This window comes from Liolophura sinensis, chromosome 1 (genome assembly GCF_032854445.1).
Source record: "Liolophura sinensis isolate JHLJ2023 chromosome 1, CUHK_Ljap_v2, whole genome shotgun sequence".
Lineage (NCBI taxonomy): Eukaryota > Metazoa > Mollusca > Polyplacophora > Chitonida > Chitonidae > Liolophura > Liolophura sinensis.
This window is the reverse complement of record NC_088295.1, coordinates 74,745,252-74,758,237: the sequence shown is the minus strand read 5'-3', so window position 1 is coordinate 74,758,237 and position 12,986 is coordinate 74,745,252.

Below are 12,986 nucleotides of genomic sequence, written 5' to 3'. Positions count from 1 at the left end.
ATTATTGTGCATGAATAGCAATCATTTCACTCCTCCAGGGACACTTTCACTTTGTAGTGATGATTTTTGTGAGAAAAGAGAGTGATAGCTTTGCTAGTCTCTAATGTTTAGAACCATATTCTTGAGCCGTATTATTTACTTGATTGCTCTCTTTTACTCTCTTCATAATTATTTTCTCTGATAGGAGTCAGGAGGAACAAGACAAATAAACCAGGAAACAAAACAAATGCAAGAGGAAGCCAGACCTCTGAGTCCTAAGGAAACAGGCGCAGACATGAAACTGGACAGATAGGAGAAAAAGGGACAGTGGCTCTAATGCTAGACACCAGTCTGGAAGAACCAGACAAAACTAGGCAAGGAAACCAGGCACAGAAATGTGGAGACACGATGACAGTCCACGGGAACCCAGAGGAAACCAAGCATGAGGAAAAATGGACGGATAAGATAAAATCAGAGGCCTGATGACTTTAGACCAAACCAGCCAAGGAAACCAGGCCTTCAGGAGAAAACCTCCTTCCCAGGACATCCATCTGACAAACCTCCAGGTATAACAGGCAGGCTGGGTGCTGCATTGGAAGCATCATATTCATCAAAGAAAGGCAAGGTGACCACATATTTACCAGGGAAGACCTGGTATTCACCAGTGGGTGATCTCATATGCATCAAGGGAGGCCTCAAATTCTCGTGGGTGTAACCTCGTGTTCACCAAGGGGATATCTCATATTCATGGTGGGAGGTGGCAAAGAGGGAGAGTATTTGTCTCCAGGAGGAACCCAGACTACACTACTTACAGAGAACTGATGAGGCAAAAATTCCTCAGTCACACCCAGAATTGACCAGACTTGAAACAAGGAACATTTTCTAGGGAACTCAATCAAAACTTGTACCCTGCTGGTTGATGATCCATACTGTATTACAAACACAACCAGGGGGCCTCATCATTGCATCCTGTGACACCCCCTCTGATCATTAACCCATATTTACTCCACATGTCTGACACATGGGCAGAAGAAGAGCATAAACCTTGAGCCAACATGTCTGGACATCTCTGGTGAGGATACCTAACATATGGAGGGGTCTGGGCCAAAGACTAGGAGGGAGGTTTCTCAACCATCTGTACTGACATTCCAGAAGGTAAATAAATACCCAGTGCTAGTGAGTACACTGCTCCCAGCATCAAATAGAGAACATCTGATAAGACACTAGAAGCCTTGTACTATTACAAGCTGGGCTGATCCACCCAACTTTCAAAGCCACTGCATTCAACCCAGGAGATTGAATTGCCAAAGGGGTGTCAACACCAACCATCGGTTGTAAGTACTGAAGGTGATGGCTGAAAACAAATCAACTGTAATGACAGATAGGCGTACTATGGTAGAGCTTTACTGGAATTTATCCACTACATTTTGTCTGATCTGATCTTGTTGGACAGGGTAGAGACTGATGGGCTCTCTGACGTTTCGAAAGGACAAAAACAAAAATATTATGTTTGCACCTACATCTATTCTACATTTATGGACAACACCATAAGCAAAGGAAATAAACCTTCTATTAAGCTGTGAACTGTGAGATTAAAGTTTTCAAAGAGATGAACATTAGAAGCTGGAAAACAGTGCTAAAACAAAAAGATTACAGTTCCTGAATTCAGTTGGTGGCAATCATCATTTATTGTTATGGAAGGAAAATGCAATAACGTGTTTGTAAGCATCACGAGATGCCACAGTCAATTTATATTGGGGTTATTTTGAATACTCTTACTTCTTTATTTGGCTGTAAAATGCATTTAGCATTTTACGAGGACAAAAAACAGAAATGTTTTTAAGCTAACTTTGTTGGGTCACGTCTTGAAAGTGTTTATGGTCTGGTTAAAATTCATCTGTTCAGCCACGTGCAATTACCTCAACATTCACCTAGAAAACTACTGCTTGTCTATAAAAATAAGTTCTATCAACATTACAAATATTTCATTACAGAAAAACAGTGTGCAGTGAATCTCAGTATGTCCGTGTCATAAACTCTACCGTGACTGCATAAATTAGTTCAACATAAATAGTGCTGATCAAAAAGTGTGCATAAAAATGGCAACACATGCACACCCATAGGGGACAGCTGCACTTTGTTCATAAAGTTGGCTTCCACACTTCAAAAGTAAAGACAGTAAGGCTGCTGCCATATAAGTATAGAAGAAACATCTGGTGTGTTTGGAATGCCAGGTGCAAGGCTGCATGCAGAACAATCTGCTCATTGGCGCAACGGTGCGTTTGCTAACCCAAACCTGTGAGGAGTTGGGCGTTTTGGGACATGTTCCACAAGATTAGAACATGTACTTCTTAGTGAGGTCAAAAGCTTCTGCGTGAAGACAGTGGCTCATAATCACCAATAACTCTCCACTTTGCCTGCCAGAGTAGAAGGTGCCTCTACCGCTTTATTTAGCACCACAGATAAAGAACACATGTGTGGCTGTGGGACAAGCCAATGTAACCTACATATACACTACCCTAGAACTCTCCCATCTTGGAGGTGCATAAGATGTCAAGGCTATCTTCACACTCAGCATTCTTTGAAACTCCAGCATGTGCCACATAGTAGTGCACTCTCAGACGTTTTAAACAATGATGTTGGGCTTTTCTCGATTATACTCCAGTAGCACTGGGTTATCAGTCTAAAAGCTTATCATTTTCTCAGTATCTGTTGGTGAACACTTAATTTACATCTGCCATTCTTGTAATATCATGGCGATCACATAAGTGTAAAGATAAAAATGTTTTTCTCGAACTCTGGAAAAGCTCCATGTTAACAGATTTTGCCACACCAATCCCACAAGGCTTGTAAAATAGATCAGTAATGGCAGACCCTTGTAATAATACCTATTTCACGTGAATGGCAATGTCTTTTAGCTGAGTGAAATACCACATCACTTAACATGGAATATATCCAAGTAAAAAGTAATTGCCCACATTAAACTTCTTCAAAATGATACTTGGAAACCTAATGGCTTTGGTATGTGGCCAGATTGTTGACGTATATTTCTGCGTGGCCTGCACCAAAAAACCAATTCAAACAAGGTCACTATTGTGCACATTTATGCTCATGTACTACGCACATTATATGTGCATATAAATCTGTGAAGCAATGAAGAAGAGGTTATTTAGACAGAAAAGTAAGAGCATTTTCACATCTTCAGGATTTCTTGTCCAGTTCCTGTTAATTTATATTCTCCCAAAACAATGGCAAACTTTTGTGCTTTTCAATTCATTTTCGGTTTGCTATAAGCTATAATCATTGGACAGCTTCTTACAGAAATACCGAGGATTTGAAGAGAAGGTCATTAAACAAACATAAATAAAAATCTATTTTAATTATTACTGATCCTTCAATTCTGCTTTAAAGAACATAAAAACTGAAACCAATCCTTCACAAGCAAACAGGTGTTTAAAATAACTTCTCCAAAGAACATTACCTGTTCTCATTAATAGAGTCAATGCAATTCTTACAAATATCAGATTAACATTTCAGTCAACACAACAGAAAATCACATTAGCCTTGCACTACATTAACATGTAGTCATGTGCCCATGTCCTCCTCAGCTAGAATTTACAGCTATATTGTACCAGTATATATTTAGTATAATAACCCTTTCATGATCACAATTCATACATGATGCATACACCAAGCAGCCTAGGTAAATGTATCTGTACAGTCACTCTGTATATATAGCCTGTCTACTACTCCAGTTCTTGTACCAAATACCTATGGCACCCATAACAGACTAGGTTATCTGCCGAGCTGTCAGAATTTGACAAATATATCTCCCAAGTACACAGATAGAACTTAGCTTAACACTTCTGCAGAAGCTACATGTAGACTCAGAAGCTGAATGGGCTCAGAAGGTGTAACCTACCGGCTAAATTTTGACCTGAAATAGAGAAATTTACTATTAGTTTGATGTTTACTTCCAGTGTACTGACGAATTTTTGTCCTCATTAAAACATTAGGCTTTGGCAAGTAAATGACAACTTTTTGAACCACCTAATGAGCTCATGATATAAGCCATATTCATAGAGTGAAATTGGTATCCAATGAAATTCATGTAAGGCTACCTAAATGGCATTACGTGTCCACTAACCTCTTAAATACTGCCATGAAGGCTCCAGGATCCATGGAGGCAGAAGAAATCCTGAGGACTGCACACCTGAGGCTCAGATTGAACTAATACCTATGTGTCCTGGCATCTTAAAGAGCTATCCACATGTTCACAGAGCCATCTTTAAAAATTTTGGGTTAGGCATAGCCCTATCGCAAAAAAAACAGTATCAGTCCGTTGGTAGAGAATACTTTTAGAGGAATTTTAAAGGCATTAAGATGGAGAGAAAAATAAAAAGAATTTTCCATCAATATCCAAAAGACATTAGAATAAGGCCCTTCAGAGCAACGGTTGGGTTATGCCCAATACACACAAATATTTAAGGATGGCCGACCAGTAGGTGACAGACGTCATTCACAGTATATGCCTGTGCAATTACCATATGTCCTGTACTGGAATGTTGAGCACAACCATGGTCACTTGGGTCATATGATCAGGCAGGAAGTCCGGTTAAAAAAAAAAAAAATTAGATCTCTGCGCTAACAATTAGTTGTTTCTCTTTGATTTATATACATACAGACGCCCATATTTATCTCATGACTTACTTCAAAGATGACCGCTAATTATAGATCCATGTTGGCCAAGATGTTTGTTTGAGTGAGGTTCAAGAAATTTTAGTGTGACCATTACAGGCAAGTCTGAACCCTGAGAAGATCACTAATGTCAGAACAGGTTGAAATGCTGATCTTGTTTATTTGTGGCAGTGACATACATGTAAAGCAATCCAAGGGAGAGCATTAAAAACATTAAAAGCATTACTAAAAGCATTTTTTTTTTTTTAAATCATTGGTGTTTTACGACATACACAAGAATATTTCACTTATACGACAGCGGCCAGCATTATGGTGGGAAGAAATCTATCTGAAGGTTGCTGGCAGACATTCCAACGGAGAGGAAGACCACCTATTAATGTAACAAAGCCTGGATGAATATGTTTGGAGGGATGAACAGGCAAAGAAAACTGCAGGTTGGCAGAAGAATAACTGCTGTCTTTCCTCCATCTCTCCAATTACACAAACAGTGAGTGGGCGAGTGCTTGGGGTTTAACGTAGTACTTAGGGTGCATGTACGTGTAATGTGGATTTCCACCGCTCTTTTATCTAGTGCTGCTTCACTGAGATGCCTTACCAAAGGCAAGTAAGTGGCCCTGCCCGAGCCATTATACTGATATGGGTCAACCAGCCACTGCATTATCCTCTTAATGCTGAATGCCAAGCGAGGAAGCTAGAACTTCCTCTTTTTTGAAGTCTTAGGTGTGACCCAACCCAGGACTGACCCCGGATCTACCGTTCCCGAAGCGGACGCTCTACCAACCATGTTACCAGGGCCGGTCAATTACACTAAGAACAAAATTTTTAACCACATTCTTGGCATCTGAGACAAAGTACTGCACACATAACACCTTGAAAACATATCACTCAAAATGTGTAAGTTATTGAGACAAAACAAAATGTTTTATTTACTAAACGCTGTCTGGACCAAGTATGTTTCTTAACAAGAGAAGGGTTTGTTGCCAGAAGAGTTAAGTCTTTCAAATCTACACTGCAAGTAAAACAAACAAACCTGGTACCTTATGCAAGGCCTAGAACATGAAAGTGAAGATGTTAGTGTGTTACCAGATGGAGATCTTTAGAGTACCTTGCTTTGATATACTCACAAGAACATGTTCAGTCCACATTTACCTACTGACATCCCCTGACCCTAGTGCCATAAATTAATCAGAGATGTACTGAGGATCTGATAAACTTGGTGTTATCTCTATTTGCTCCTCAGGGGAAAAATACCAAAAAATCTACACGATTAAAATACCTCAATAAAATGGATGCTGTTCCAGGCATGCAAGTAGTTCTACTATATATTAAGAGCATACAAAGATGTTGGTCTTGCCAGTAAGCCATGCAGACCAGAAGCTGTGTGGGCTATCTCTAACAGATCAATGATTACCGGCTGGTAGGAACTGATGTGACGCAGTAATGGATTCCAGCTCCTTATATCCAACAGTTTCCATGCCACACAATCTGGAAACTCAAGCAGTCAGACCTACCAGTGAATCTGAATGCTGACATCCCAGAGCTCCCACTGTGTACTAGTTACAATAACATTAAGATCTGGCAAAACCAATCCACTGCTGTCTTTACATTGGTCCTAATCTGTAATTTTATAGCTATTGGTGTTGCATTGTTGGCAACAGGTTGCTGGAGAACCAATTACACATCTAGATGGTGTAGAAACCACATACCCTAATTCTTCAACCTTTTCAACCACCTCTGCAACGTACATTTCGAAACATTCTGAGAGAATCATGGAGTGTACAGATATAATTTTCTCAGTTTAATGAAGCTTGCATCTTTAGCAACACAAACAAATCATTTTTATTGTGCTTCACATACCAAATGCATTCATAAATTCCACTGAAAAAAAGTGCTTTAGTGGTTGAAAGGGTTGAAGAGTAAGGGTATGTAGACATGTATGGTATGATAGGTGTATCAGACACAAAAAAACCTACAGCTATCACCATAAAGCACTAACTACAAGAACTCACTCTAATATAACTCTCATCAATTTGTCTGATTTACAAGAACAAACCATCCTTAAAGAAAAGTATGCATTGTCAAACAAAATGTTTCATGCTTCTTCCAAATATGGTTTTCGTGATTTTTCCACAGTGAATAAAGCGCAAATAAAGACGGAGGATCTATTGGTGGACAGACTTCTGGAGTATGTTGATTGAGCTGAAGCACAGTGAGGTGCCAGATTCTGTACACCTGTCAATCATCCTCTCACTGCTGTATTTCTACATTCAACATGGATATACATGCAGTACGGTACTGTAAATATCTGTATTTAATGTGGAAATATAATAGTTTGGGACCATTTCACAGGTCCCGCAAGAGTCTGTGATGTCTATCTGCACTGCATAATCAGTCTGGCCCAAAAGGTATGTCATACAACCTCAATGATTCTTAATTTTCTTTTAATATTAAAAAAAAACATATTTGGAATTGGCATGAAATGGCCTTTCAGATGATGCATAGTTTTTGAAAGGGGTTCTTCTCCTTTAAAGTGCAAGGAAAAAACACATATCACAAAAATCAATATCCTACATGGAAAAGAAGTTATGACATGCATATGTAATCACCATTTTCACCCTGAGTCATTCTGCACATCTACATGCCATTAAAGTGGATGCTCAAAACTTCACATGCATGACAAGACACAAACATGTATACATTTATATGTATAAAGTTCAAAAACCATTTGATATGTCATTAAAAATATTTAATTCACTGGGGACAGTTACTTCACTCGTAATCCTCTAGTCAACAAAGCAATTCCTGTGACTTCCTTCTTCGCAACTAAAAATGTGCTCACATTTCTACTTACCAAAATAGGCCATGCTCAGCAGTATATACTGACATATTACATATATTTTAGAGTTTTAGGGTTATTTTAGAGATTTTAGAGTTAGAACAGGAGTCTGTCCCATTTCATGTCAAAGTGTCCTCTACAGGAAAGCTCAAATGGCCAGGTGTACTTTGCCATGTGATTTATTGGTGATCATGTTAAGTGCTTACACAGGTCTGCCCTGTCATGATTTAGACACCAAGGAGGCCCCATAGGGTTCCCTTAATTACCCTTGAAAAACTCTGAGGCAATATCACGCAAGGCTCTCTTTAAATACTCCAACATGAGCACAAGGGCATGCATCTAGGATTTCTGGCACCTCGAAGCTGGACGCTCAGCCTTCCTGGTCTCTCAGGCAGGAGGGCCCTATACCCCAAACTATTATTGCAGGCTTAACTTGTGTGACCCCAGTTTTGTTGACATCAACATAGCTTCCACATGAAGTTGAAAAAATAAACTAAAATCTCACCCAAACATGAATAAATTTATTTAAAAAAAAAGTTGTTAGTTAAATCTTCTGTATTTAGGTCAATTCAACAAAATTCTTTAAAAATATGACATAAAGGAATGTTTACAGACCGCCGACAACACCACACATCATTAACAGCCTGCAAATTTTTGGAGTTTTTTTTTTTCACAGATTTACTGCAGCTGTGGCATGGAGTTGATGTGAAAGGTCAACATGGACGGAGGTCTGTCTATTTGTTTTTTAAGAAATCTTCAGCCTTCTTCCAACAAAGACGGCTGTATAGCTAGATAACTTCAGCCACTGCTAGCTGACAGGGTGAACAACACAAAAGTGCACACATACCCCACTCTATTAACTGTCAATCTTACCCTCAGAAGGAGGCAAGACTCCAATTTTCTCCATGTACATCTCAGGTGATCAAGATTTCTACAGTGGCCAGACAGGAAATTAAATGGTTAAGCAGGATTTACAGGGGCTTTGCCGTTTTCACATCGTTCATCAAATCAGATTGTCACATAGTACACCAAAACCGAGTTTTAAAATCAGCATGTGGGGTGGATTTCCTAACCTTTCTCGTAAGTTTAGATTTCATTTGTGAAAGCCACTGAGCAACCTTACTTGGCCACAAATAACCATACCACTTAGCTCCTGGACAACCATTCCATGGGTTGTCCCTCAAACTCAATGACCTTGAGACAACTCCTTAAGGCTTTACAAAAAAAGATAAAATTGCAGAGAAAAAACATACAACAGATCTTAAAAATTAATCAAGTAATGTGAATCTGCTTCAATAAAGTTTTGCCTTATTAAATTAGACAAGCCAACTCTTCAGACAACTAAAATAGGGTGCTTATTGATTTGCGCATCAACTCATCTTTACTAAAGCAACACCGGACAAGAGAACACTTTTATAATACAAATTTAAGTGTGGACAAAAGTAAAGGTAACCATAGCAACACACAATATAAGTTTCATAAACATGCCAGAGTTGTGAAGAAAGCGTTTATAGTGCCGTTCATGTCCTGAAATGTCACGTTTGTCATGTATGCGCACACATGGCGCAGTGATCCCCCTTGGTTTTATCACTTCACATTGGGCGGACTACCAGTAGGCTGAATGTTTGTGCTAATTGATTTTTTTCCAGTGAAATGTCCGTAAACGATAATCATATTACCTTTGACATGTACGTATATTATGATCAAAAGAAGGCAAACATGAGCAGTTCTAAAAATGTTAACATCTGTAAATTCAATTAATTAGGCAAATCTTATTAAACATCCATTAAATTAATTGGTATGATTTTCATGAATGTCCAATGCTGTAGGTCTCTGTCTGGCATAGCTAACTTCAAAAAGGAGCCCAATATTGAATTACTGTTCAAAGTCATGCCAAAGTTTTTTCCACACAGTGTACGTATTAAGGTGTAATTATTTCGGATAACATCATTTTCACACATTTTCAATACATTTCAAAATGACATTCTACAGGCAATATTTCAAAATGGCAAACCTTAAAAAATTTCAATGTTAACTACTGCGGTAATCTAACTGTTCCTGTCCTTTATGCCATTCACTGACGTGAAAACAAATATTTCTGTTTAACAATATTATTGGTCTCGAACAAAAATAATAATACATGATGCTGTGATTGCCTCTATGACCAGAATCCCATGTTAACTGTGTGTTGTATTTCCTAACTGCCTTCACAGAGGAAAATTCACAAAATTATGGATTACCTGAACTCTCACATATTCAAACTCTGGTCACTTGCAATTCATTTACCATTCTTGTGAACTGAAAAGATGTTTTTGTGGTGTGTATGCAGGTTGGTTCACAAAGCAGACCAGTATATTCATACTCTGCAATGGAGGTCATTGTTTCTATGCTGGATACGTCTGTAGCTGAGCAGGCAATCACAGGAGAAACATATTCCTGGATGTCCACCACATTTGCATTCTGATCCATAAGGTCATCAAATACTCATCTATATCTACTGATATCCCCTTGCATGAAATATTCTGAAAATCCTCTGAACACTAGTCGAGCGTCTATATAACAATCTCTATTGATTTATTCAGTGGGCTATACAAGTCAATTTTATTGATCCTATTTTTTTTTGGCTTTTTTTTCAAACCACCATCAGTTTACAACATGGTCAAGATACTGCTGCGTATGGAGGATGTATTTACAGCAAACCTGTCTTCTTTTTGCCAATTAGGACAAGAATGCCATAATGACCCTGTATCAATAATGAGGTCAAACTACATGTAAGTCCTTCACACCTCTAGTCACATATATCATATTTACTCAGCATCACCTGTTGACTGTTGTTTTAAGCTTTTCGTATTAAAGCCACAGGAGGCTTATTTTGGAAAAAAATAATCAAATTTCAGTTTATATACAAATATTGCGTCATGTAATGTTCTGGTCACACTTGTACAAATGCGCAAAATAACGTTAATATCCTCTGACATTAAAGATTAAGTGATACTTATAAAATCACCCACATGTAAACTACTTCTGGTAAATTACAGGGGCCAGAAGAACATTACATTGCATTATCAGCATGAGCGACATTTTTAGTCTCGAGACTTTCATGAAACGATACAAAAGTGCTAATGTACATGTATATGAGGTAATATAAATCTATCAACAAAATTCCTTCGAAGATAGAAGCATGTGCAGTAAACCAAAAATCACACTAAAGAAGAAAGGATGTTCATTCATGAGACAATCTGCTTTGGTCCACACCTGTGGTTCTAATATCACCTTCCTTCATATGTAACAGACACGACTGGCCAACTCATTTTGCAAACAAGCTACATTTGTCACCTAAAATACAAAACTATAAAAACAATGCTTCAATATTCTCAATTAAAATTTTATTCCAAATACTGATTCTGTTGTCAGACTACTAACAATAAATCCATAATGCTCACAATGTAAATTTCTGTCACTGTCTTATCTGGCTGACCTTTCAGCTAAGGTTTTATCTGATGGCCTTCATAAACATTCTGGCTTTGGGTACACACCGCTTACCTACCTGATGGCTTAGTGTTCAGGTAATTTATAATCCAGTGGTTTTACAGGCTGTGTGCTTGCCTAAAATCAATAGATAAAACTCGACATTCAAGATAATGGAAGCATAGCAGCTGTCTGCGTTCCCATAGGTTGACACAGGCATTTCACGCCATCAGATTAAAACACTTAGATCAGTTGTTACATTCTCACCGCACCAGAAGAACACAGGTGTGCTAAAAGCACACTGTTACTGCACATCGGTTGCATTTTGGAACCGCTTGCACAACCTACTGTCCATTGAGCGCAGGGGTCCAGTGAAGTTCTCCAATGACACTGTCCATTACAAATTACTTGATTGTCTGAACACGTTTGCGGTTTCACAAGGAATGCAGAAATATGCTGAGGATGATCTCCTGGAATGGCTTATGCACAAAGCGTCCTTTAGAAATGCACCTCTCATCAGCATACAAGGCAGAAAGACTCCCAATCCACTTATCAGGGGGCTGTCTAAAGTAAACAGGTCCAGTACACATCCTGGGGTACCACCTCAATATACCTCCTCTCTCCAAAAACCTCTATCAGTGGGGCTGATCAGGTCATCTCTCATTGTCATACCTCTGTGGTTAGTGCCTGACTTCCCTCTTTCCCTCCCTAAGCGAGTTAGATACCTATATACAGCTATCAGTAGTGAGGCACAGGCGGCAGTCAGGGTCTATCAGGGTGCAGGGGTGGAGAACTGAGAGGCATGTCTGTGGGGTAGTGTCACAGAAAGGCTGGCCTATGGTTTAGCTATAAGCACTAAGGATTTTCATGTATTTTATTACAAATACTTTGGAAATTAAAAATACATCTACCCATCATACACAAGATTTAATTTGTCATGTTTTGAGTTTACATGTCTTCTCTACTGTGCCTTAATACCATGCACAAGAATCTGAAGTAGTCTAAATTATTTCTTCATTTTCATTCTTCGTGCTATCAGTTTTTTCAAAATGTTGTCCCATTTGTGAGAATATGTCTCTCAAATGACGGTGAAAGGTTAAAGGACATTTTCAGTAGGCCTACAAGTAATTTGTATATTCATTTTTTAACCAAGTAAATTATGGAAACAAGATGTTGTCCTACAAAGCTAAAATTCATCAAGGACATCATTAAATCTAAGCTATACAATGCTTCAAATTTTCTACACAAAAACAGTATGCTAAATCTTCGTATGGTAGCCATTCTCATCAATGCATAAATTTGATACTGCATCATTATGGTTTGACATAAAAGTATCCACACATTACAGAACCTAAATACCGTTTAAATACATCTTCAGGCTAGTCCTTGGCAGAGTTATCATATTTTATCCTCTATCTACAGTTATGAATGATCTGATAAACAATTAATTAATTACTTTGTTATGTGTTTATTATTATTATTTACGTCTTTTCGACCTGTGACTGGCACTGACAAATTGAATTATTGCACTGGAACCTATGCACTATCACCTATGCATTTCCCTTGACCTGAGGTTGATATGACATAAGTGAGATCATGTGGACTGGGTAGAATGGTTATGTAAGGTAGCCTATTGACTTTTGACCATGTTGACAGGGAATGCATGTCAGGGGATCAGGTACACAGTTACACGGGGGGTAAACAGGTCTATATAATATGGGGGTGTATTATAAATGGACGATATAAGCATGGTGATTTGGGCATGAACAGAAGAAATATTGCAGAGGCATACACGTATGTCGCTTGCATTCCTTCGTATTCGGGTGAAAAGACGCAATAACAAATATACCGACATGCATTGTCCTTTGCAGTGCGAACGGAAAAAATCGGAAAGTGATAATCTCAGACTCTTCGATAAGATGCTGGGTCGGAGAGAGCGGGCATGAGCCGGCGCACGGAGCGCTCCTGCCGGGGGAACTGCCTGCTGGCCACATGCACCGCACAC